The sequence below is a fragment of the Callithrix jacchus genome, chromosome 18 (genome assembly GCF_049354715.1).
Source record: "Callithrix jacchus isolate 240 chromosome 18, calJac240_pri, whole genome shotgun sequence".
Lineage (NCBI taxonomy): Eukaryota > Metazoa > Chordata > Mammalia > Primates > Cebidae > Callithrix > Callithrix jacchus.
The window spans coordinates 27735898-27763432 of NC_133519.1; the positions used below are offsets into that span (position 1 = coordinate 27735898).

Below are 27535 nucleotides of genomic sequence, written 5' to 3' on the forward strand. Positions count from 1 at the left end.
TGTGTCCAAAAGCATCTCCCCCATCCTAGTGCCACCGTGACAAAATCCCCCATTGAAGAAATGTAACTGAGGCTTCTCCTGTGAGAAGCCACTTGGCATGGCAGAGCAGCAGACAGAGGCCGGGCAGCCTGGCTTCTAGATCACCCCTCTTACCAACCAGGTGCCTTGAGCAGGCTTTATATCTCTTTGGGCCTCAGTTTCCTCAAGTGCAAAGGCAGGCAATCGGGCCAGATAACCTAGGCCCTTTTAGCTTGGAAATTCTGAGCTCTTGAGCTCTTTGGACAGATGAAACAAAAGGTTGCAATGAGAAGAGAGGAGAATCGCAAACTACCTTCATCTCCTTCACAGTCTGCCTTCCACCAGCTTGTAGTGGGGTTGTATAATTCAGACTTCAAGCTAAGCGTGAACGTATCTGTATGGGAAAAAAAGAACAAGGGAGGAAATTACTCCCCTTCCCCTAAAATGAGCAGTTAACAACCTATGGGATGCCACAGATACATGGAAGCAACTTAACTGTGCTTTCAGACCCCCATGATGCAGATGGTTTCTCAGGACCCCCTAGATTTTTATGGGCCCCTTTAGGAAGAGCCACTACCCCTAACTGCTATGTCCCACACAACCCACCTGGTCAAGGTCCATGTTTCTATGGAGGAAGACTTCATTCATTCGTTCATCAAACAGAATGTGCTGAGCACTTACTTTGTGCTAGGCACTCTAGCTACAGAGATAGAAGGTACAGTCCTTGTTCTCCCAGAGCTCATTGTCCAGAAGACAAGTAAACAGGGTGAGAGGCCTGTTTACATAACAGTGATACATGTTATGAGCTATGAGCTGTCTCACAAGCCACTTTGGGAGCCCAGAGCAGAGAACTTAACCCAGCATTGGGAGAGGTCCTCAGCTATCAGGGATATCTCCCTAGAGAAGGTGGTCCCTGAGCTAGGTCTTAGGGGATTCTACCTAAATATCTCCATTTTTGTCATTGTTAAAGTTAAACTCAGCTCACAGTCGCAAGGGACTAGGGCTTGAGGAGAGGAGTGAGGATCTGATGGGAAAGGAACAGAGGGAGTAACTGTGAAGCCCCACTTAGGCCCTGCTGAATCCAGAGGCCATGAAAATTTTATGGCCCCAAATGACAAGATTGGAAATAGTTTTCTCTCCACGGTCCCAGGTGAGGAAGAGGGTCCATTGATAGAGTGTTGGGACTTTTCCAAAAGATGCAGTAAATGCACAAGAGTGAGGGAGCAGACCCTCCTCCAGGAGAGTGGTTTGAGTGACAGACCCAGGATCTAAAGCCAGATGGGAGAAGGACGGGAAGCCAGGCACGGGTGGACTAAGGGAGAAAATAGGAATGGTGGTGAGCTCTCACTGCAGGATGAGCAGGTGTCAAAAGCAAAGCATGATTGAACTGAAGGTGGCTGAGAGGATGCAGGTGGAGTCCATCTGTAGTCGGGCAGAAAAACTGAGACTTCTGAGTTACAAATAAGGAAGTCTTAGAGAGGGAGGCTCAAATCTCAAATGAAAAGTGGCAGGATTTTCCCAGTTGTCTTAACTCAAAAGCCTCTCCTCTCTTTTATGAGAGCAGGAGAAAAAGAATCTCTTCAAAAATCCAGCCCAGTTCAGTTGAGGCCCAAGATGCTAACCATCCCATGAGATCCCCAGGCTTCTTCTGACCTGTTGGAAAAGTCTCAGCATTTCCTTGTAGCTTCATCTTTCCTGTTTTCCCCTCCACCTCAATCTTTACTAATGCCTTTTCAGAGACAGATGGCAGCCATGAGTATCTAGTCTTCAGGGCTATTCATATAGCAACTGACCCAGTACCCATAAAACTGACTCCTAACAGGTCTGCAGAACCACTGCATATATTCAACAATTTAGCATGTGCAGAGAAAAAAGAAAAAGAGGAAGAAAAGGGAGAGGAATGAAGGCCCTTAAGACATCCTGTGGGACTAGCCCACCCTTGAGATACTCAGGGCCTGTGGTACCCTGGGAATTTCTGTGGGTATGTGTGTGTTTGTGGGCATGTGTGTGTTTATGTGTATGTTCGTGCACATACATGCATCTGGTGTGTGCACATGCATGCATGTGTGTTTGTGTATGTGAGAGCAAAGGAGAAGAAGAGCGCCCTGGGAAAAATGGTTTTTACCAGCTGGTTCTATAGAGGTCTGCAGATGTCATCTAATCAGCCTGCTTGGGCAGATGGCAATTTCTATATAGTGTTTCCTTCCACTCCAAGTGGTTTGTGCCGTTGTGGATAAGACAGTTCAGGATCTTTGCCGAACCTCTCATAATCTGTTACCACGTAAATGTGTCAGCAGGTGGCAATACTGGTTGGCTGATACTTGGGTCAGATGCCAGGACCTACAGAAAAATAATCCTCTTAGATTGGAGCCAGGTCTTCCCCGACTCAAGGAAGGACCAAAGTATGCCCAGGCAGCTTGAGCACTGACTAGCCCACTCTCCGGTGTTGGTGCAGTATCATGCCAGGCTGCTCTCTTGGCATGGAGGGAAGCAGAACAGCTCAGAGCCACACCCACTCCCTCCCTGTGTCCCCCTGGCTGCTTCTGGAATAGAAACATCCACAGGCTAAGTCCTACATCACAGGTTTGCTGGTGGGACTCCAGGGGTCACTAAAGTGAATATCTGAAGCCTTGAACCTGGAAACACTGCGACTCACCTGGGAGGGTGTGTGGTTGATTGGCTTCCTCCAGTGGCTTCTCGTTGCTTCCACTGCTCCAAAGCTGAGCCAGCATGCCTAGGTCTCCATGTGTTACATATGAGCATTTACCTTGGCCTGGTCTGAGGTGGATAGAGGAGCACAGAGAGCTACTGACCACCAGACTTAGAAGTTACAAAATCCCTGAAGGTGCAGGGCACCGTGGCTCACGCCTGTAATCCCAGAACTTTGGGAGGCAAAGGCGGGCAGATGATGAGGTCAGGAGACCCAGATCATCCTGGCTAACATGTCTCTACTAAAAATACAAAAAATTAGCCAGGTGTGATAGCGCGTACCTGTAGTCCTGGCTACTTGGGAGACTGAGGCAGGAGAATTGCTTGAACCCAGGAGGTACAGGTTGCAGTGAGCCGAGACTGCACCACAGCACCTCCAGCCTGGGTGACAGAGTAAGACTCTGCCTCAAAAATAAATAAATAAATAAAAATTAAAAAAAAATTTTAAATTCCTGAAGGCTCCTTAGAGCAGGATGTGGGAGGTAAGATAAGGCTACTTATAAGGGCTCAGGGGCTCACCTAATTCAGAGAAGCTGAGTTTGAGGAGAAGGTCACTGGGTGCTGCCATGGCTTCTGTTCATGGGCAGGGACAGTGAATCCAGGAGCCTATTTTTGTTTCCCAGTGGAAAGCAATGAGCAGCATGATAGTGACAGTAATAATAATAACAGGCAACATTTATGGAGCCCTTTCTACATGCCAAGCAGTGTGTTAAAGGTTTCTCATGGATTATCTCATTAAATCCTCATAACAATCTGAAGACATGGGTACATAATTGGTCCCATATTGCATATGCCGGAATGAAATTTGGTGATATTAACTGAGGAATTTTCCATTGCTGAGCTCCGCACATCTCCCTGACCACACGGAGCCAAGGCCTTCATTGCCTCAGAAGCAACTCTTTGCCTACAAATAGAAAGAATACAAAATCAAGAATAGAAAGCAACTAACAAACAAAAAAAAGAGAGAGACAACACAGAAATCATGTTTCCAAACAGGCATTGTAAAAGGCACAGCAGAGGCAGCAGTCTTGAGGTCCCCATGCTTCTGATTTGCAAAAGGACCAAGACTTTTTAATTTGCTGTTTCATAGAGAAAATGTAAGTTCCAAAAGTTTGACTTTATTAAGTCAAAAGCAGAAGAGACTGAATGCTAAACAGGCCAGCCATAAACAAGGGCTGGGAAGAAGGCAGAAAAATGAATGATGTAAGAACCACGCCTTTCCCTCCTTCCCCCTGCCCACCCTCCAAAAAAGAGCAGGAATAAAACCAGAGAAGGAGGAGTGGAGAGAAGGAGAAGTAAAAACCTTCAGAGAAGCAGGGGGAAGACCAAGAAAGAAGAACAAATTCACTTCTGGTGTGGGGCACTGGAAAGGGACCAGGCCTCTCTCCTCCCCACCCCCTCAACGCCCACTCGTCCCCAGGCTCCATACCACCATTACTTACAGAAGATAGAAACCCAAGTGAAGAGTGAGAGATCCCAGATGAAGAATGCTGGGCTTGTGTCCCAGGGGTCAGCATGGGATGGTTTTGAGCGTCTGGAACACAAACTCACATGAATATGCATACACACAAGCACATGCATATAACATACCACACACATACATAAACATAACACACTCATGAATACTCATACACATATACACACATGCCCATACATATAACACACACATGCACACAACACATATATGCATGCCCATATACACATATGCACACATGCACACATGCACACACATGCACATACACATGAACACGCATACACACAACAAAGTCCAAGGCAGCCACACCCTGAGTGCCTCGTGGGGTGGCTGGTCCTGTAGGCTGTCTTAAGGCTATTATTTCTCTCCTTTTCTCAGCTCACCATGACTTACAGTTCCCTTGCTCTGAGCACCAAGAATGAGATTTTTTTTGGTACTTTTTTCAATATATAAATAATTTGGGTTCATTGTAAAAAAGTTAGAAAATGTCAATAACAAAATGAATAATTAAAATATCACCATCCAGAGATGGCTACTATTAATAATTTGTGTGTCTGTATATATCTGTCTATCAATCTATACATGAGTTGTATCTTCACAGCAATATAGCTTCCATTTGGTTTTTAAATCAGATAGAAAAGGATGAGAGCCATAAATGAGACTATGTCACCCATAACTACAAGGCAGCCCTTATTTCAGAAATTTCTATCTGGTCCCAGAAAACTAAAATAAAGAAAAAATAATAGCCATTTTGTGGGTGGAAAAATGAATCCCTCAAAGGAAGACGTGACACAGCCCAGCTTCTGATCCAGGATTTGGTAGAGAACCAGGTCAGAGCCCAAACTCTGATTCTGATACAGCAGCTCCCTGAGTACAAGCATCAGGCCCTGAGTGGCTGAGCTGTCATTCTCTTGGCTGCATGCAAACCAAGAACTTTGTTTGTGTCAAAGTATGTGCAATGCCTTCTTGCAAAATGACCTAAATTAGAAACCCTCCTCTCAGGAGCAGAAAATTCTGCATTGAGGAGCAGGAGGGGTAAATCCATCCATAAAAAAATGACAGCCACGACTCTTTAGACCTACATAGTTTGGGATCAATATCCAAACCACAGTCTTAGACAAGAGTGTGAAAAGATTTAAAAAGCCAGACACACGGGAACCATGTGTTTCCCATAATGGCTCAAATGAAATTATATAGTCCAGAACATTTTAAAAGCAAGCAGCTTATTTTGAACAGGGGCACACAAAGGCTGCTGATGTGCACTGTGAAAACTCAATAAAGGGGAACATCTAATGAAAACAGATATAACGTACAACTGCAATCACAGGTCATGCATGAAGTATTAACCTCAGGGAGTGTTCTATCAGTTCTGGGGTTATGGATTGCGTCTCTGGTATACAATTTGGGAGATATTGGTTCTCCATTTCGTAAGAGAGAACTTGAAGCAGTAAATGTACTTATTTCTTCTTTAAATGCATACTGTAATTACCAGTCGGCAGTGACTAAATGTTATTACCCATCTGTTGGCTGCTCCAGGACCTGTAATGAGTAAACCTTAGCAGGTTATGCCATTTTCTGTAGCATAGATGACTGCAGCTTGCACACGCCTGTAAAGTCAACACTTTTTGTGTTGAATGTATTGTTGAAATTTTTTACAGAGAAACCAAGAAATGAAAAAAAAAATCTTTGAACAGGTTTAAAACTTCTGCTCAAAATCTTCTGATGAATTCTCATTGCAGTCAGCATAGAATCTAAATTCCTGTGTTTGGCTTACAAGGCTTTAAATTATCTGGTCCAACTCTCTTCCCCAGCTCTGTCTCAGGCTTCTTAACTGCCTTACTAACTCTGCCAGGCTGATCTTCAAACATCTTCCAAAGCATTAAATTCACTCCCCACTCAGGGCCTTCACACACTCTTTCCCCTCTCCCTGAGCCATTCCTTTCTCTGTCCCCATACTCTCTTCATGACTTTTTCTTGATCATTTTTTCAGGTCCCAAATTAAACATCATCTCCCCAGCAAGGCCCTGCGGTGGCCTCCAACAGCATCCTGTTGGCTCTCTCCAAGTTATCAATTACAATTTAGAGCTGTCTGACTGTGTGGGTTTACAGGTTAAGCCTCTGTCTCTCCCATGGGACAGGACAGCAGAAACTCTGCCTGTATTATTTACCACTGTAATTCTAGCAATAAGAATGTTACCCACCTTTTTGAATGAATGAGTGAATGAACTATGGTATTTGTTATTTCTGGGACGTGGTGTGTGAAGGACAGGTTTGAGTCTGGACCTAACATATTTGTAGGAATCAGGGCCCAGAAAGTTCTGACCATAGACCAAGGAGTAAGGAACTCAGCTGTGGGCCAGCCACACTTCCTCTACCTGACGCACACCTGTTTGTGTGTGCATCTCTTTCTTTGCATGCCCCCAAATTCTGTTCAGCTGAGCCAAATCCTTAGACCATCTAAGGCCCCCATTTAGTCTTGCATATTCCTTTAAAGGGGTCTTAGATTGCTTGGTCAGGAAATCAAGAGGCTCTTTAAAACCCATTCTCATCTTGCAGGGGTCCTTCCTCTCCTGACCAGCACAGCATAACTCACAATGTGCCACTTTGTTATACTGTCTCTATCGGATGGCTTGGCTTTGTATGTTGGTTTTAATTTTCTGATCTGGTTATAAGTATTTTGATTGGAATCTCTGATTATGGTTTAACTCAAAAGTTGGCTGGGCCTCCCTGTTCCAAGAGATCTAGATTTAATGGACACAGACCACCCCCCAAGTCCACGGCCAGATGAAGCCTAAAGCTCTCCCATAAACATGGTTTTATGAGCCCCTGTGGCTTAAGCATACATCAGTTAGAAATCCAGTCCTCTATCAGATTCCTCTGCAGATCCTATACCCCAAAATATCTGTAGGGACAGTAAAATTTCCTAAAGGTTTCCAAAGAAGGAAATCACTTCTCAAACTAAGGAGCAATCTCAGAATCTGTCTTTTTGCATTCCCTTTTCTTCTTCCTTCCTTATTAACTCACCATCTTCTTTCCTCATAGACCCTCCCTCCTCTTTCTTCCCAGTCTTTCCTTTTTCTCAGAACTAAGACAATTCTCCTTGGTTCTGGCAGAGAAATGTAGTGATCATCTATGGAAGCTGAAACACGTACTGGGGCTGTCTCACCCTCTACCCCAGACCCTTAGCAAAGCTATTTAAAAACTTCTTACCACAGACTACAATCTTGCTTCAGTAACGCCCACAGTCACTACTACAGAGCTAAGCACATAGAAGATGATGAATAAACACTTGCTAAGCATTGACTGGAAAACCTGATTGAACTGGGAGCCTGGGGTATAATCTAGTCTCACGAGCAGTTAGTAGAGATAGGGCATTCTAGGCCAGGATTCACACCTCTGATCTTCCTACTGTGCAAGATAAGAGTGCCCTTCTCCAAAACTATAAGGGTAGCGCCATTCAGAGCAGGAAATCCATAGCTCAAATTAAAACAAGATGGCAATAAAGTGACACACAAATACTAGTTGTAAATGCTGAAGGGACTTCATCAAGCAAAAGGGCACAGCTTTCCACTGCAGCATAATGCAAAGGCATTTTTATTACTTTGGCAATTGGCAAAAAAAGTCAAATGACTTTATGGGGCTTCTTCTAAATTACCTTTATTAATGTATGTAATATTATTGAAAAATTATACTACAGAGTAAATGTTCCACTGAGCTACAAGTTGCCTGCAGGAATGTGCTGTAAATATACAAGGGTGAATATGTTACTATCTTTACAACCCATTTCACACTTATTACAGCCTTCTAAAAGCAAAATAGCACTGAACATTTGGAAAAGTATAGAAATTTTACAACATGGTATACAATATAGGTAAATTGTAGAGCCTGGAAATGTATCAACTGCCTTTGAGTGTTTTAACGTGTTTCAGAGTTGTCTTAAGACTATGTTCTCGACCTCATGATCCACCCGCCTCAGCCTCCCAAAGTGCTGGGATTACAGGCGTGAGCCACCGCGCCGCGAGGTCAAGATATCGAGACCATCCTGGTCAACATGGTGAAACCCCGTCTCTACTAAAGATACAAAAAATTAGCTGGGCACGGTGGTGCTTGCCTGTAGTCCCAGCTACTCAGGAGGCTGAGGCAGGAGAATTGCCTGAACCCAGGAGGCGGAGGTTGCGGTGAGCCGAGATCGCGCCATTTCACTCCAGCCTGGGGAACAAGAGCGAAACTCTGTCTCAAAAAAAAAAAAAAAGACTATGTTCTCCTAGATCACTTGCACCTCTCTGATATGTTGACATTTGCTTTGAGAAACCCATTCTGGCTGATTTGAATAAATATAGTCTCGGGCAGTTGACGAGACTCTTCCTTATTATGCTTGAATGCTTGGAAAGAGAAGCGCTAATGGCTGAAGCATGCCAGGGCAGATGCAGGTGGAAGCATTTTCCTCTTCCCTCTGCTTTCTCTGTGTGCATCTATCTTGACAGAAAACACATCCAGCCGTGGTTCAGGGCTTCCAAATGCAATCTCTGTTTGCATGAGTTGGCCTTGAGACCACCTTCTCACTCTCAATGTTCCAATAATCCAGTCAATATAATTTCAGAGCCCTAAAATTCAATATCAATGCTTTAAGCCATCTCTCTCCTGGTCTTCCACCCTCTCTCAGGCACGACCCTGGGACCACTTCATATCCACTCACTTTCATCTTGTTCCTACGTAAGCCCCCTACCACTCTTGTTGTTCAGAGCCAAACTGATGGGGGGTCATCTTGTCATAATTTATGAGACTAGTTTCCATGTCCTGCTGCCTGCTTGTCACAGTGAATTCTATGAATTGGTTGAAAGAGAAGGGGGAAGAGAGGAGGGAAAAAGCCCAAATAAGAAATAATAAGATATAAAATAAAAGAGAAAAATAAGATATAAAAAAAGGAGATAAATGAGGCAAACTAAAATTGACTGCACTGCCTACCAGCTGTATTCTTCAAGAGCCCCTGCTTGGGAGAAGATGAACAGGCAGCCCCTCCGCAGACTAAAACCACGGCAGTCCCAGAGACTACCGTCATCCAACAGATGCCAGCTTTCCCCTCTGTTACCACTGCAGCTAGCTTCAGGTTGGGAAGACTTCCAAATGCAAAATATGTCACGCTTCTACATAACTTTTCAGCTCTGTTTTTTACTAATTCACACCCCTCTTCCTTGCGTATCTAACCCCCACCACCTTGGCTTTTAGACTTTTAAAGAAGCCTTTCCTCATGTTCTTCCCTTGACAATATGATATAATATTAGGAGCTTTTAAGGCTAAGTCACTGATAAATAGCTGGACAGAAATCATTAGCTGGGAAGGCAAAACAGGAAATGGTACTACCCAGGCCAGACTTAGGACTAGGTAGATGAGGTATAGTGATTTCTATAATGTAGCTCGAGGGTCTACCTAGAGCTCGCTCACCAACACACACACACACACACACACACACACACACACAGAGCTGTGCTGGTCATGCATGGACCTGACTTCTCTCAATCTTTTGAAAGTGTCTATTTTTATAGCTGGTAGAATGTTGTCAATGTCTATAATGGATTTGCGTCTCATTTAATATATATTGTATCTGGTATTATTAACAAATATTTAAGTTGGTGTAAAAGTAGGTAAATTTGTAACATGCATACATGTACATATAAAACACTATATGCATATAATGTGAAATCACTCATCTATTATATTTTTAGTCAAAAATATGTTGTTTTCTATCATGATATCCCTTCTTCTTTTTGCATAATTCCAACAAATATTCTAAACACATAAAACAGATCAAAACTAGAGTGAAATTACATCTCCAAGACAGAAAAGAAAACCGAAACCCTAATGTGAAGTCATTTGGCAGATCTCCAATTCACTTATTTACCAACCTGTGTTAATGCCAACCTCGTGCCAGGCATCATGTTAATTGCTGGGGACAAGAGGATGATACAGAGATGAATTAAGACATATGCTCTCATCTTCGTACTCAGCTGATGACCTGGCTTATTTCTTTGAGAAAAGGAAGCAATCAAAAGAGAAATCCTGTCCACTCCCACCTTCCCATCTACCAATCAGCTTGCTTTTATGGCCATATACTCTGCCTTTCCTCTAGTGACTAGGTCATATCTAAAACCATTGGATCTTATCCCTCTCTCCTACTTAAGGACATCAGTCCAGCAGATATCCTCTCTATTAGTATAATCTATTTTCCTCTGTTCTTAAATCATTTATGACTTTCACAATTTGAAATCCAATGGTCTGTTTCTCAAACCTCAGACTGAAGATCTAATAGGACTAACAGATCTTATCAAATTAATTCTCAACTCTTAACAGAATTGTATTCTCCCCTGAAATACGGTCTTCAGTTGGTATCAGTTAATCCACTCTTTTAGTTCCCCTCTCACCACCATAGTTGCCCCTTCTCATTCTCCTTTGCTGGGCTCTCCTCATCAATGAAATCTCTAAATATTGGTGTGCCACAAGGATCAGTCCTTGGATTCTTTCTTTTCTCCTCCTACACTCACCCCACCCATTTCCATGAATATTCACCAAATTTACATCTCCAGCCCAACTTCTCCCAAATTCCAGATTCATATATTCAACGTTCCCCTCAATACGACTTCCTGGAGTTCTAATCGCTATCTCAAATTTTATATGTCCCCAGTTGAACCTTTAATTAGTCCCTATTCTACACCTGATCCTCTGTGATCTTTCCTGCCATAGGTAATGCAATGCCAATCTTCTATTTCCACAGGCCAAAATACCTGGCACCATCTTTAACTTCTTTCTTTCTCTCACCTACTATCAATCCATTAGGAAATCCCATTAATTCTTCTTCAAAAGGTGTCTAGAATCTGACCATGACATACTTGTTCTTCCACTGCCATCCTGGTCCAAGCCACCAGCATGTCTCACCTGCCTTCTAACTGGTTTTTCTACTTCCAACTTGCACCCCTCCCCAACTCATGAGATTATTCTCCATAAGCAGCCACGTGATCTTTCAAAGCATAGGTCAGATCATGTCATTCCTCTGCTATAACCGTCCAACAGTTTCCCAATGCAGTTCAGTCCTTGTCCTTGCGGAGCTCACAGTCTAACAGAGAAGACAGAAATATAAAAATAGATTACCGAGGCAACATAAAAGTGCAATGATAGAGTGCTGGCTGTGGGAGTGAAAAGGAGAAGCAATTACCCCAGAATCATGGTGAGAATTATGGAAAGCTTCCTGGAAGAGGTGATATCAGAGCCTCAAAATTAAGGAGTTTTTGAGGTAAGGTGTGTGGGGTGTGGTGAAAGTAAGGAACTGGAGGGCAAATGGCGGGAAGGTCACAGCGTTACTGCCCAGCAGGGGGTGCTAGTGAGCAGCCGCGGTGCTGGCCAGCTCCTCTCTCCAGCCGTCTGGAGAATGGCTGGGAGGGCTACAGGCAGGAAGCCGAGCAATATCAGTTGGAGGACTCATCTCCAATTCAGGCAAGAGGTGATCAATTATCAGGCCCAGGGAAGGAACTGTGTTCCCAGGGACAGTCAACAGACCGTATGTCAACAAAAAAAGGTGGCGTTTCTCTGGAGCTTTTATTCCTTCCAGTGCTCTGCCTCACTCCTACTCTGGAAATGGATGTGCATTACCTCACAGGCTGTCAGAACCTTCCTAGGAAACCAGCATGTGGACGAATCTTGAAAATGCAATCTGGCCGCAACCAGAGCTTTGCATGCTGGTTCCTTGGGGCCACACACTGAGACACTTTGCAAGAAAATTGAACAGAAGACAGATGGCAAATGTCATGGGGCCTCACACAACTGAGAAGGCAAAGGAGTAAACCAGAAAATAATGCACTGAGGACTAGAGTTCCTGGAGCAGGCAGAAAAGTAGTTACTTCCCCTGTCCCTTGACTATGAGAAGCAGGCAGGGTACTGACCTCCTGAAGGAGCAACTGTGGTCTCGGTGACGCGATGGATGGGTTTGATATTTATAAATTGATGGGTGAACTGTCCCATGTTTCTTCATTCTGAATATTCTTTGAGCTTATTACATCAGCTCAGAGTGAACGCTCTAAATTTAGACCCAAACTTTTTCATGTTTCCAAGGGAACTGTAAATTACTTTGTGAATGTACATACAACACAGCCAGCAAAATCTGTTTGATGAAGCCCTCTCCTGCACTCAGAGTTAAAGGCATCTCATAAATTGTTGCCTTGCCCAAGGTTCTGGACAGTAGCTGACAGCCTCAGACAGATTGTCTTCACTTCTCCGTATGACACTTCTGTAGGAGGCTCTACTGCAAGTACAAAGGACACAGGCCTTCAGCTGTGACATCCCCTAACTCCCCAAAGTCCCATGTTGTTTCTGTGAAGGGTTTCTTGGATGGAGAACAGAGTGAGAGATGCTATGTTGCTTAAGATGAGCCATCCAACTTGATGGTGCCCAGGCTACCCTCAAAGTATCAAATCCTACTTGATAGTGAAGACAGAAGAGGAAATGATCTAGGAGGGGATAGTGGAGCACGTGAAGTATTTTTTGATGAGGTTAGTGAATCATTTAGGGCTGAGTTCAGCTATACTCACAGAGACTGGAGGTATTGATGGCTTAAACAATGTATAGGAAGTCCAGAGACATCCAGTCCAGGATTAGTATTGTGGACACAGTGTCAACATGACCCTAGGCTCCTTCTGTCTGCTCTTTACTCCTCGAATTTTGTAGTTTCCTCCTCACATTCACTGCATGGTCCAAGATGGCTTCTGGAGCTCCAACCATCATGCCCATGCTCCAATTAATAGGAAGAAGGAAGATGAAAGGGCAAAAAGGGTGCAATTACCAGCTGGCCAGCGCCTGTATTTCACAGCTGGTCAACTTTCTCAGAGTCCCACATTATAATCAACTTACATCTCATTGGCTCTACCTTGATTACCTGGCCACTCCTAACAGGAAAGACTGGGAAATGCAGTCTTCAAGCTGGATGCAATATGGCCCCAAATCACTTTATGGGTTTGCCACCAAGAGAGAAGGGGAGAGCCAGTACTGGGTGAAGTTTAGCAGTCTCGGCTCCAGTTAGGTTATAAGCATATAAGGAGCAGAGCAAATGCCCCTAGCCTCCTAATACAATACGGTGGGAACTAAAGCAGTATAAAAAAATACTCAGCAAGATAACAGCCTCGAAATAATGGGAAGACTGCAAAAAGAAAGGAAAGGAAAGATGGAGGATAGAGGGAAGAGGAAATGAAAACAGGAAGGTAAGAAAGGAGAGTAAGAAAGATAATGGGGAATAAGACAAGGGGGAAATAAAGAGAAGGCTATAGAAAGAAAGGAAAGGAAAATATAATGCAGGTGTTTCAGGGTGCCCATTTTCTATCCTTAGGGGTGACTTCTGCTGTGTGGGCAAGTTTTGGATTCCTCTTTCTGGAGCTGAGGGTTTTCTTCTGTGTCTTCCTTGGTGCAGGGCTCCCTGCTATTACTTCTAACAAAGACGTTCCAGTCTTTTCTCATGCAGTGCCCAGAAAATGGGACCAGCCAATCCCTGTATCCTTTGGCTACTTTTGCCCATCAGCTTTCACCAGACAATTCTCACAGTTCTTTACCATTTCTCACAATTCTTCACAGGTCAGCATCTTAAGGGCCGATGTTGCCTTGCAGACCTGCCTCTGGGACAGATTGTCCTCTGTGGATGCCTCCTCCACCTGTGATGTGCAGGCCCTGCTTCAACACTCCCACTCAGCAACCCCATATCCCTGGCCCCCTCTTCACAGGCAGAGGCTCACCCATGACGCCTTCTTATATCTTGCCAGTTGGGGAAACAAGATCTCAAGTCTTGGAAGAAGATACATTTGGTGTTATTACCTCCATCAGCAGCCTGCAGATAGAGACACAGAGAGAGAGAGAGACTGACTGATTATGGTTCACAAACAAGAAAATGAAAATGAATGTGGACAGCCCCTTTACCCTGCCCCCACCCATCAGAGCTGAAGACTGACTGATCCTCTTACTAGGTTATGCAGAAGTAATCACTATTCACATACATCTGTTTTCAGTGGCTTTCTGGCCCTGTCCTTGAGGGACCAGACCACTACCATGACCACTACTCTTCCTCTATGATTGTGCTAGAAAGCATGGGTTCTTCCTTCTCTGCCTGGGGGCTGGCCCCATTACAAGAAAAATGTCATTGTCAGTGGAAGCTTTCCTGGCCACCTAGGAGGAATGGTGCCCACCCAAGGAAGCTAGTTTTACTCTGGAGCTTCCTAGGATCTAAAGAACTGAGTGAATGCTAGTTCAATCCCCCATGGAAGGGAAAGAAGAGGAAAAAGGTGGGGATGTCGCCTACGGTATCTATCATCTTAGTGAGAATTTAAGCTAAGCTTGTGTAGAACAGATTGTGTTCTTAAGTCTGTTTTATATTATCATCAACACCAAAGACAGTGCTGTCTCCACACGGCTGGCACTTGATAATGCTTGTTAGATTAACAGATGAGAACATGTCTATTGTTTCTCAGCACCACATAGTTGAGATGAAAACTTAAATATTTTTAATAATGAATTTATATTTTAAAAACTTCCAAGGAAAGGATTCAGTTTCAGATTTTTTCTCCCAATTGATTGATTCCTCCCTAAAGGTCCATTTAGTACAGTCCCCAAATGAAAAGGCAGTTGTGAGAAAGTCCGTTGCTGAATGTCATGCAGATGATTATGCAAAACGCAGGCTGCTCCCCAGGCCCTGTGGGGAGCTGTGAAAGATTCTATTCCTGGAATAGGTACTCTTAGGAGATTAGGCAGATGATGAGGTCAAATATCTCCCCAGTCCATGTATATACATGCAACATAAGATGCCCAAATTGGACTCCAGAGAGACTCCAAAATACTTGTCATAGTTAAAATAAAATTTTCCTTCCCATAGAAAATTATATTTTTTACTACAAAATATGTAACAACCCATTATTGCAGAAATAATTTTCCCTTAAGTAATGCCATTTCCCTGGGCCCTCTTTTTTATATGGTAGATCCAAACAAGTTTTATCTAAAGACAGTAAGAGGAAAGCAGAGAATAAATTTACAAGATTTCAATGAAAAACATGGTTCTCTTTGGATGTGAAGGAGACGTATCAGCCAGCACTGAAGGAGGAAGATTCTACAGTAGAAGGGGCATGGAACCAGGAATCAGGAGCCCTACATTCTAATCTCAGCTCTCTCACTAAGTATCGGTTTTCCTCACCTGTCAAATCAAAAGGCATCAGGTGATCTCTCAATTCTGCTCTCTGGTTCCATGACTTGGAGTCTGTACTCATTGAAAGTACATGGAGATGGGAGTGGGGAGTAGTGGGAAATATTCCTGGACATAACATGATCTCAGCTACTAGAATGATCTTCCTAGCCTGCAATACGAGAAAACAAATGTTCTCTTTTAGACTTTTGTCTAATTCTGACTTCAGGACTCCTGACTTAATTCCTTCTGAGAGAGTTAATTCCTAAGAGTCATCCAGGTTACCATTCAGCAACTTCCCCACCAATTTCTTTCTCAGTTTTACTGTTACTATTGCCACTATCCACTATTTAACTTCCTCAGGCTCTAAGCAGAGCCAACTCTAAACAAAGCTGGCTGAAAATGTGTTGGTGCAATAGAATTTGTTGTTCAAGCAATATACTGGGGTTTCAGCAACCAGTTGTGGTGAAGTACTGCCATTTTTCTCACCACCAAAGGTAATGGACCCAAGGATATACAGCAGGTTCTATCTCACATACACATTCCATCATTTTTGTAGAGTTGCACAATGGGCTATGAGAAAGTTGCCAGGAGAGTGTGCTGTGATCAATTAGCCATGTCTGTCATGAGGAAAAAGCAAAAGTAAATACACAGAGTAAAGACACACATATCATTTATCTGCTATCCCTGGGCTGCTGGGCTTTTGGGCTACCAAACTGTGCCTTCTCGGCAATGAGACTACAATGGCAAGGATCAAATTCTTCCAGAGAAAACATCTTTCCTCCATCAGTGACATTATACAAAACTCTTCTTCCATATTCCAGACCCTACCCAGTTTCTCCATCTAGTTCAACCTGTGCTCTACATCCTTGGGAAGCACATCACAAATAGTGTTTCAGATAATGTTAATCTCATAAGATGCTATTTAAAAGAAGGCCCTTTGGTCTTACAGTCAGGATTCTCTGCATGCCAAATTCAGCCAGACAGCTAATATTTTCATCTGGTAGTTACTGAGCACTGATCATACTGTAGGTTCTGTTCTAAATGCTTTGCACGTATTAAATTAATCCTCACAGCTCTATTTTGTCTGTTTCACAGATGAGGAAACTGAAACAAGAGAGCAACTGCTGGAGTCAGGATTCACTCTGGCAGTCCAGATTTAGAATCTGTTCTTTCCACTACCACTTGATGCTGCTTCCTGTTCCTATATTTATCTATATCATCTGTATCTTTATCTATATATCAATTCTAAATCTATATTTACGTATATATACATCTATATCTTAATGATTCACAAATCATGTTTGCATGTTAAAGGTTCTGAAAAATTTTTCTGTAAAGAAATCTCGTGCTGTTTAATTATATGATTCTTTAATTTATTTGATACAAGGAATTCCCCACAGATACTCTTTTCTCCCTTTGCTTAGCTTCTCATCACAACTCATATCACAGGATGTTCTAGAGCACCATGAATACATCCTTCTGAGGACTGAGCTATAAAATTGAAGGATGAGACTCTTAAATCCTGGCCTCAGATTTCTGCGTTATTTGGACCAAATGTATAATTAGAAGACTCAAAACCCAAGGGAAGACTGCCTAGTTTTTCAAGTCCCAAATGAGCTTAAAGGGAGTCCCTAAATGAAGAAAACAGGACAGACTCTATCCCTGTGCGACTGATTAAGTAAGTGATGATAGATGACAGACAGACGAGTCAAGTCAAACCAGGAATAAACTAAGAGTAGCTGGTGAGCATTTCCACTTACATGAAATGAGATTCATGCAGCATGGGGGAAAAGGCTTGAAATTCAAACTAAAGGGATTTGCATTTGAGTCTGAATTCAACCAATAGCGGAAACTTTACTCCATGTTATATGGCTAACATACAATATTATGCCAGATAGGTGCTCAAAAAACATATGTTGGTTTGAACAAATGTGTAATCTTGAACAATTTACTTAGCATCCCTAAGCCTTAATTTCCTCATATATAATATGAAGATGACAATAACTTCGACTTCCAGGGTTGCTTGGAAAATTAAATTAGATGATATGTTTTAAAGCAAGTTTTAGTTTTAAAGCCTTACGTGAATGTCAGCTGCAAGTCCTGTCATCATTAACAATAATAAACTTAGCAGGATTTGAAACACAGCCAGAGTTTACATCTGTTCCCTCAGCCACGTCTCACCAGACTTATACCATGAGCAGGACATGCTGGTCAGCAGTAGGCATACAGGGATACCCAGCCTCTAATGGAGCAAGAATTAAAAAGTAAGACCATTACGGACAAAGAGCGACAAACCCTAACCAAATTTGCTTCTAGTTCTGATGAAAAAGTTCTCCCCCAAATCCCTTAGATGTCAAGGCACTGGTTTACTGTTGATGCACAATAGCTACTCAATAATTGTTTGCTGAATTCACTAACTTACACATCTTTAGGTTACTTAAAGAAGCAGAATGCCTGTCTTCTTAACTTTCCCCTCAACTGTTTCCCAAAGTTACAAAAAAGATAGAATTTTTATGTAAAAATCCAGACACCAATCCCAAATCCATTCTGCTGTATTGCATTTTTTGTTGCTGGGGCAGAAGTGCCTTGGAAATTGAGAAGGAAGGAAGGAAGGAAGGGAGGAAGGGAGGAAGGAAGGGAGGGAGGGAGGAAGGGAGGAAGGAAGGGAGGGAGGGAGGAAGGGAAGAATGATGGAGGGACAGAGAGTGGGACGGAGGGAGGGAGGGAGGGAGGAAAGGAAGGAAGGAAGGAAGGAAGGAAGGAAGGAAGGAAGGAAGGAAGGAAGGAAGGGGGGGAGGGGGGGAGGGGGGGGGAGGGGGGATGGATGGAGGGAGGAAGGGAGGGGAGGAAACATGCTGCCAGTACCTCATACACCTGTAAAGACTGTAAGAAACTCTTGCTTCTTCTTCCTGAACTAGCTTCTAAAGCTGCCCTGCCCAACACTGTGGCCACCAGCCACATGGAACCACTGGGCACTGAAACACACCTAATTCTGTTATGAGTGTAAGAATATATGCCATATTTCAAACAGTATAAAAAAAGCAAAATACATCACTCATAATTTTTATAAGGATTCCATGTCAACATAATATTTTAGCTATATAAAGATATTTTGGCAATATAAAATATATGGTCAAAATCTATTTTATCTGCTTACTTTCACCTCCTTAGTGCAGCTACTAGAGAATTTAAAATTACATACATGGCTCACACTCAGTGGCTTGTACTGTATGGTCATTGGACAGTGCTGCTCTGTAGCAATGATTGGTGAGTTGTGGATCACAAAACCTATTTAGTGGGTTACAACTTGTGTTTTTTTTAAAGACGAATAGAACAAATAAAGTAGATTAGAATGCATGGCATTGTGCAGGCCAGTGGTGCAATGGACAACGTGTCTGATTAGGGATCAGAAGATTCTAGAATGCATGGCATTTAGTAAAGGTAAATACTCTTTTGTGAAACTCTGGTTTCATATACACACATACATATGTCTATACACACGCGCGCGCACACATATTAGACAATAATTATAGCTGTATTAGGTATTAGGTTACAAAGTAAAATGCATTTTTATGGTCAATAGAGTAGAAGTGCTTGAACATCCCTTTTCTAAATTGGCCATGATGAGACAGGACTTCCTCGAGCCACAGTGTCCTGGCATGAACAACAAAGGCTATGATTTGTATCTGACAGGGGACATTCAGAGATGCATCAGGTCAGTGCTGTCACTTTCAAGTTCTGCCTGTGGAAACTCTGCATGCTCTCCTGAGGTTGCAGTAGAGGAGAGAAGGTCAGCTACACTGCCTCCTCAGCCAGCCCTGTGAGTCATAAGAGTGCAGAGGCTGGCATGGGAAGCAGTGACAGCACCAACCATGAATCCCAGTGGCTACTGCGGCCCTGGTAGATGCAGGCAGGGGAGCAAACACAGTATCCTAGTATCCCAGGAGCAAGAAGCAACACCCCTCAAAGGCCAATTAGACCTCACCCCATGTTGCTAATATTATCCATAGAGATGTGCTTCTTCCTTCAGCACATCCTTGTGTGGCCAGAAAAGTGTCTTCTCCAGACTACTCCGGGAATCTACCACTCCAAACCCTTCATCCCTTGAGGTAACTAAATTAGAAGAATACAAATGCTGCACTCTACTGGAGGCTGAGTCTCCCTGACCTCAGCAGGCTCCCGTTACAGCTTCCTCTGGCAGCCAAAGGCCCAGCTCTAGGTTGATTTAGGACCCAACAACAGCAGAGAGGCAAGCCATGGTGTAAAGAACGCTGGCCTTATAGGTGGCAGAGACTGAGGCTCACCCAGGGCAGTAGTCCTGACCTGATCCCAATGATGCAAGGCTGTAGACACCATGGTAGTTATGGCTTCCTGCATTGTGATAGCTGTTTAACCCCAATAATGCCCTGGAACTCTCAGCATTGTTTTTTACCTTACTCACTGCTGAGAGAAGAAGGGCATGATGGACCCTATGTCCCCAGGCCCAGTCTATGAAAATGTTGAAAAAAATGCTACTCTGCAAATTCAGGTACAGTGACAGTGTGCAGTGTATGGGGGGAAAGGGTGCAAAGAGATCCCACTGCTCCCAGATGCAGTTTTACCCTGCTCAGTAGTGATCAGTGAAGGCCATTTTCACAGCTTCAGGGGACACTGCTCCAGAAACTGATGTCACAGATTTTTATAAACACCAATTCCATCCCATGCTCGTAAATTACCCAGGAGAGTCACATCAAAACATCCATGATGGTAAGAGCTCATTCAGCTTGTGTTCCACGTGGCACCTCAGAAAACACTATCAGTCAATGCTCTTTTTAGAGCGCTTATTTTGTGCTAGGCTGTATATTAAATACTTAATATATATTATGTATTAAACTCTTAAAACCACCCTATGGGATCAATGTCATTATTAAGTATTTCCATGTTACAGATGAGAAAACTGAGGCTCAGAGAAAAGACATTGCTTGCACACAGTGGCAGAGCCAGTACACTCAGACTAGATTCCAAAGCTGTATGATTCCCAAGCTCCACACCTTTGGCACCATCTTGTCTCCTACTTCAAGTATTCTCAATATAAGGTCTCTTCGACCATGGTTTCAAAAACCCAAAATAACATCTACAAATCTCAGGCCTGAGGTCTGCTTGTAGTGCTTGGAGTGAGAATTACTCCCAGAATCTCTCTGGATGGCAAGAACCCATCCTCCCCTGGCCCCCCAGGTCTGCTGACAGATGCAACATTCCTAGAACCCTCTGGCTTAAGTCACCCTCCAGGTTCTTCAGCTTGATATTTCTTGCTTAGTTTCCAAGTAACTGAAGCTCTTTCTGAGCACGTGCTCCAGACAGAAGCCAGTGGTTACTGTACTCCATTCACACTTGGCCACTGTCCCTTCCAGCTGCCTTTGAAGCTTCAGCTACCCTGGCGGCAACTAGCCGGTGCTGGGTGGAGAATGGGAAGCAGGCGTTCTGCATCCCCATGTAGACTGTCTGCTCGGTCTCCAGTCCAGTCACTCCCATCCTTGCTGACTTTTCTCTTCCCCAGAGCTTCAGGTCCTCAGGCCCAAGGGCCCTGCTATTCAGATTGGTCAGAAACCACAGAGTTAGGGTTCATTATTCTGATTAGGACCAAACAAAATGCCCCCTACAACAGCTGTGGGGTTCAGACACAATTCCGAACACCCGTTAATGGAGAGGAAGCTGGTCACCCTGTCAACACTTACCAAGGCTTCGCCACTGACAGAGATATGTGCTCGGTGCCAGGGCGGAGGGGAAAATACAAAAGCTGTTCCCTTTTTGGGAACTGCCCAGCTCCCACCACTGCCTGGACGTGTCTGACCTGCTTGACAAGGCAGCCCAGCTTCCCATCCAGATCCAAGTCAACCTTAGACTTGCCTTCCGGGCCTGTTTGAATTCGGGCAGAGTCACTGGGCAGTGCTTCCCCCGAAACAACAAGACCGAGGAACTTGTTGGTTTAAAGTATTCATTCTGAATAGGATGCAATCTCAATTATGGTAATACAGATTTTTTAAATGGAAAAAAAAATCCCACCAAAATCAGTAATTAAAAATACAATCTGTATGTTCTAGTTATTCTATAATAAATACGTATTGATTTTCGAATCAGAAAAAAAAGGCTTTTGTTTCAATATAGACTTACTAATTTAGCTTTAGGCCATTGGTGCAGGGAGACTAACCCTCAAGGCCCACAGATTTTGGGTGGTATACTCACATCCAGACCCCTGGAACTTGTGGGATTCACATCTGGTTCTGTTAAATGCCTCCTCTCCTTCTGCCTCTGACCCTAGTGGTGCTAATCCAGCTATGCAAGTTTCAGCTGACCCTGGCTGCACCCTCTTATGTGGCTTTATCCACCCTAGTCCCCCCAGCTGCATGCTCCAGCCCAGCTCAGGCCAGTCTGCCCTGACCTTGAACCATGATGCTTGCCTCTGAAGCCTCAGGTCCAGCTGCTATATCCAAGTGAATTGTTCCAAACCCTGGTTCCTCTCTGGTTTCTTAGGGCCCAGTTTCAGGGACCACACAGCACAGGAACAACCAAGGAATAATTTAGGAATCCTCACAGTTCCTAGGGGATTGAGGTCTCAATTCACGTCCTAGTCAGCCCCACTCTGGAAAGTAGTGTTGACCATTCCCTGAGAGTTACTGATTATCTGCATGAAGCAATGATCTTCATCTATACCCTGGGTTGAGAAGATGCATAACAAATGCCACCATGGGATTTGCCACTCAGAGTCACCCGAGCACCCTCAATTCTGCTCAATTCAGCAATTAATTCAGCACCCAGTGATGATGCACCCTCCCCTTTGCACCCCCGCTAAGGCTGAAGCTGAGGAAAATGGAGGAGGAAAGATGACCCCACAGCTGGATGGCCCATTATGAACCTCTGGCCCATGAAGAAATGAACACTGTGTGCTTCTTTATGTCTGATGTGTTAACAATGCTGATGCCTTCCCATCAATTATGCGCCACTTTGTAGCTTATGAAATGTTTTTGCATATACTTCATTCTCACTATAAATAGTCCTTACTTCACAGATCTGAAAACTGAGACGGAGCAGTCACAAGACTTGCTCAAGCTCATAAAGCCCATGAATGGAAGTGGCATGAGAGACAGATAGGCGTTGTGTCTCCAAAGTAGATGGCCTGCTCACCAGGCAATGACCCCTCTCTAGAATTTCCCTGGCGAAGACCCCTGGAAGGGAGCACCTATGACCCAGCTCACAGCCAACCACTTCATCAAGTCCAAGGGCAAAGAAGGCCAAAGATCACTCCATTTCTGAGAAGCAAGTGCGTCTGAGAGACTGAAAAGGACTGTGTAATCTGGGAAGCCAGCTTCTCAGTGAAGAAGGACATGTGGCAGGAAAAGACAATTAGAGGGTATGGATGGTCTGACAGGTACCAAGGTCGATAATGAGAAACAATGTAATAGGCAGCTGTAATCAAGAGAAACTGGGGCGGAGGAAGACCTATAATCCTGGAGCTATCAGTGAGAGAGGCTGCAAAGTGGGTAGGCAGGACAGCTGTCACCCGAACAATAAACTGTGCCGATGGCTAGCATGATAGTGGGTCCCAGCCCTCTGGGGCCACCCCACACACTACTAGCAGCAGTTCTCCCAAACAGCACTGCAGAGAGAAAAATTCTGGAAACTTTGGAAGCAGGAAAGACCAATTCATGGAAATATGCAGGACACCTGGGTAGGTAAGGATGGCTGGAACCACATCACATGTGTGGGTATATGTATTTAGAGAGAGACAGACTTCGGGCTTGGGCTTTATGCTGAATGCTGCAATAAAAGATAACTAGATTGTAGACTCTGCCCTCTAGGGACCCTCGAGGGGGGAAAGAAACAGCTCTGCAGATAACTATTGTGATAAGTATATAAACAAGTTCTGTTGGAGCTCAGAGAGGGAGATGATTGTCACAAATTCTTTCTCATAAGAAGGCTTCCCAATCAACTGCACATAGCTCTTGACATTCAAAGACTATGGAATCAGGCTGCCTAACTTTGAATCTTGGTGCCCTCACTTAAAGGCTTTGTGACTTTTAGACAAGTCACTTAACCACTCTGCCTCAATTTCATTTCTGCATCTGTAAAATGGGACAGTAATGATAGTCTGTATGACTGCAGGGAGGATGAAATGAGGTAATGTATAAAGCCCTTAGAGGACTGATTGGCATGTGCCTGGACGATGTACATATCAGTCTAAGAAAGCCCTTCCTTTCCTTTCCTTCACAGTACAATCCTGCATGCTTATTGGGAGGGGGCAGAATGCACAAGTTCCAGGACACATGTCATATCTGATCAGCTTAGCCTGAAGGTGGTGGGATTTTCCCTTCCCAATCAAATGCAGCTGGTTTGGGTAAACCCAGCCACCAGTCCCATGTTTTTGGTCATCTAGGAAGAACCCAGAGATCTCGTCATTTTGGAGAAAGGCAATAAATATTCCTGGTTGACTCGATACTGTGGACTCCTTTTACAGATCAGAAGTTTGTATCATTCTAGACACCTTTGTGGGTATAGACTAAAGAAGGTACAATATTCCAGTGGTAGAAAGACACATCACTGCCTAGCTCGTAATTATCTTCTAACAACCTCTGGTGAGTATGACATGGAAAATGATCAGAACCATTCTTCTGGGCAATAGCTCACCTGCTTCAGGGTTTCTATTTAGTGAACGGAGCTAGTGTCTTGCTCAGCAGGGGGAATACTTTTATAATGTTTTCCCTGCAGCAATCCTGTTTGATAATGCAAACTAGGATCAACGAAATAGGTTTTCCTATTAAGAACTGCAAGGAAACAATCAAGTTTTAAGTTGTTGCTAGGGAAATAGCAATACCTCTTGGGGCCTGGTGATCCAGTCCTGGAGGAGGAGGATGGCTGAATAAATCCATAGAGAGAAACAGCAAGGCCTCCCTCTGCAATGACTGGCTTTGGCTTCACTCAATCTAGTCTGGCTCTCAGCTGCAGACTCAACCCATGTCCAGCTCTGCTGCTTGAAGTCAATGCTGGTGCGCTCCCACACCCTCACCTCGGTGAGCTGCTCGCTAAAGCAACTGTAAGTGTCCAGAGAGTAGAGAAAGTACAAGGCTGGAACTTGAAAAAAAAAAAAAAAAGTCAGAGAACATATTCTTCCTGAGAAATAAAGATAAATAATTAAATAAACCTGCAATTCTATTATATTTTAAAATGTCACTGTATTTTTCCAACTTTCCTATGAGAAAAACAAACTAAAGAAGTGAGCTGGATTCCTTTTTACCTTGTGAATTTTTCAGAGATAGTATACATTACCCTGAGAGCACTTCTTTACTACCAACTTTATGGCTTGTTATCCATAGGATTGAGCCTTAGTTTACTCATCTGTAAAGTGGAGCAATACACCCACTTTACATGCTTTACGGAATTGGAATCAATTGAGATGTTTACAAAAGCACCCTGAAAACTCAAATGAGCTCTGCAAATACCAAGTGTTCTGTTTTTCTGACTCATTTTAGTGCTTTTCAAAAGGGGAAAGGTAGGAAGATCAATGTGAGAAAAAATGTTGAAACCTTTTACAGGCGATAAATCTTCTCTGCTACAACATGAAGCCACGCCGAACCATGTCCACTGTTAGGTTAGTTGAAGGCTGTTGTTAAAATGAAAATGTCACTGTTATTTATGGCTTAAGTCTTACCTGTTTCCAAAGAGGTTTTCAGAAGGCATTAATTTATTGCCAATACTGTATCTTGTATCACTTTGGCATTTGACTACTGAGGTAATGAGTCACAGAGGAAGGTAAGTTTTAAACAGACTTGAGGACAGGAAGAAACATCTGGAGTCAACAGCCCCTCCAGGAAGTCAGGTTCCTGTGGGCACCTGCAGGGACAGGCACTGGACAGCCACGGGTTGGTCAGTAAGGGAACTGTGGTCTGGGCTAGTTGAAATTGAGCCATTACCATTCTTCAGCCCCCAAAGAGGTGAGAGGAGTGGGTGAGAGGTTACCAAAACCTGGAACTAGAGTCTGCTCAGTGGTACAGAGAAGGTCACCTTGAGAGAAGCAAGCAGTGCCCTTCAGCCAAGGGGCACAGCCAGCCCCAGGCAGCTTCCAGAGAGGCAGTGAGGACCTGACTCTCCTCCAGACCGCAGCTCTCTGGGTGAGGCTCCCCTTTGGCAGAATGGGAAGCTCCAAGGCAAGAGAGCCTCCCGGGAAAGAGATCAGGGCTGAGAAGGATGGAATGAAGGTCTGGAGGGGCAAATGAAGAGTTCCAAAGAGTGTGTGTGCCAAGAGAAGGAGTCCCGCACAGCAGTGCGCCGCAAAGGCTGGGGAGAAAGGGACACTGCTGAGGAAGAATTGCAGTAAAAGGGAACTGGACACCATGCACAAGTTATTTCAGACATAAATCCCAAACCCCTGAAACATCCTGCATCCTCTTAGTGGGATTTTTTATAACCTATGTGGATCCCACAGAAACTTTGGGAACCCCTCAAAACATGCTCTGTTTATCAGCGTCTCTCAGAGCCCACTCAGTGCCATCTGTATTCTTATGCTGTCAGAAAGGCAGCTGCATGTAGCTAAATGGTCAATTCTTGTCTTTATTCAGATTGAACACATTTAAAAGTCCAATATTTTATAATATATATCCTAAATTTAGCAGTTAATAAAAGAACATTTGAATTCCATTGGCTCCCCCTTTTAACAATAATGAACAAAGATGATGCAGTATAACTTAATGGAGAGCAAACTGCTTTTGTCAAGAAAGTGAGACAAAAGGAATTTAAGAAATTATGTACCCTGAAAAACCACTCTCTAAAGTAATAGGGAAGGCTAATCTGAGCCTTACTGACTAAATAACTGCAAAATAAGATAAGCAATAAGAAAAAAGTCTTTTATGTTTTTCAGGTTGAAATTCATCTTTGGGGCCAATTGCAACTGCAGCTGTCAAAGGGTTTCTTAATCGTGTTACGCCCTGCTTTGAAAACAGTGCTGGCTCAACAAGCCCATAGATACAAAGCAAATTTCTAACAATGTCAATCACGGCTCTGCCATCTTCTTAACATGTTTCATCCATGAACACACCCCTACGTTGTACTATCCCAGGAACCAAGCCCTTCTGCAAACATGACTCCCCTCATTCTCTACTCCACTTCAACTGCCTTTTCCATTGCCTCCTCCTTTCAGAATCTTTCTCATTCTCCAAGACCCAGCTTAAAAGCTACCTATGCAACTGTCTTGCATGTTCTGCACATGTACCCCAAAACCTAAAATGCAATAAGAAATTAAAAAAAAAAAAGCTATCTTTTCCATTAGTCTTTCTCTAGAGAAGTCTTGCAGTTAAAATGCTTCCTTCTGCTGGGCTCCCAGAAGAATTTCCCATACCTCTGAGACGGTACTCTCATGGCCTACTATTTATTCTTGTTATATGAATTCCTTTTTCCCAGTTACACAGGGAGTTGCCTGAGACTTCTCTAGCCTGACGTGAACATCTGGAATGGAACCTAGCCCCTTCCTGGCATGCAGTCAGTGTGTAACTGAATTTAATTAAGCAGGTTGTGCTCCATATACCAGTACTCTCAGAGCTTCCTCAAATTTCAGGTAGAAAATAATAATGTTATTTCATGCACTAGAAGGTATAATTCACCTGCTTGTAGTCTTTGGGTCAGGGCAGTGCTATTTCATGCTCTAAAAGACATAATGCACACAATGAAGTAAATAACTCCTTTAGACTACTAGAGCTGAACTTTAATAAGTTGCTACTTCCAGCACACAAGTAATCTGAAGAAATGGATAGCCAATATATGAAAGCAATTATTTGCTTCCTGCCGGGAGGATCAACTCCAATATAGTTATGCCATATAATTGGAAACAATATGAATTTGATATTTGAATCTGTCATTTAATATTTTTAGGGCAGATGGATTTATCTGGTATTCTGGATGTGGATGAGTATAATTTTCAAAGGTGACTATTCCTAAGATTTGTTTCTAAAGGGTTTCAATGTTCTAAAAAAAAGCAGTTTCTACATTTACAGTTATAATTAATTTGAAGTTCTAAGCACATATTAGCAGTGTTTCCAGAGCTTCATGTCCAGTGGTCCATCTGCTAAAATGCTAATTGTGACCAGCCCCTTATCTAACAGGAACAC

At 43.5% G+C, this 27535-nt stretch overlaps 1 protein-coding gene and 1 long non-coding RNA gene across 2 annotated transcripts in view; one reads left to right on the plus strand and one right to left on the minus strand.

The window, feature by feature from the left end:
* The window catches only part of TNR (tenascin R), a 440410-nt gene that overhangs the window by 316937 nt on the left and 95938 nt on the right, over positions 1-27535 (plus strand). The gene's annotated exons all lie outside the window — the stretch shown is intronic.
* The window catches only part of LOC103789338 (uncharacterized), a 76412-nt gene that overhangs the window by 45862 nt on the left and 3015 nt on the right, over positions 1-27535 (minus strand). The window contains exons 3-12 of the long non-coding RNA XR_013529497.1: positions 24962-25038; positions 24253-24509; positions 13969-14060; positions 11132-11309; positions 10105-10145; positions 4170-4261; positions 3247-3631; positions 2675-2796; positions 2144-2358; positions 332-412 (exon numbers count right to left, since the gene is read on the minus strand). This is a non-coding gene — a long non-coding RNA (uncharacterized LOC103789338). The remainder of the gene's footprint in view (positions 1-331; positions 413-2143; positions 2359-2674; positions 2797-3246; positions 3632-4169; positions 4262-10104; positions 10146-11131; positions 11310-13968; positions 14061-24252; positions 24510-24961; positions 25039-27535) is intronic.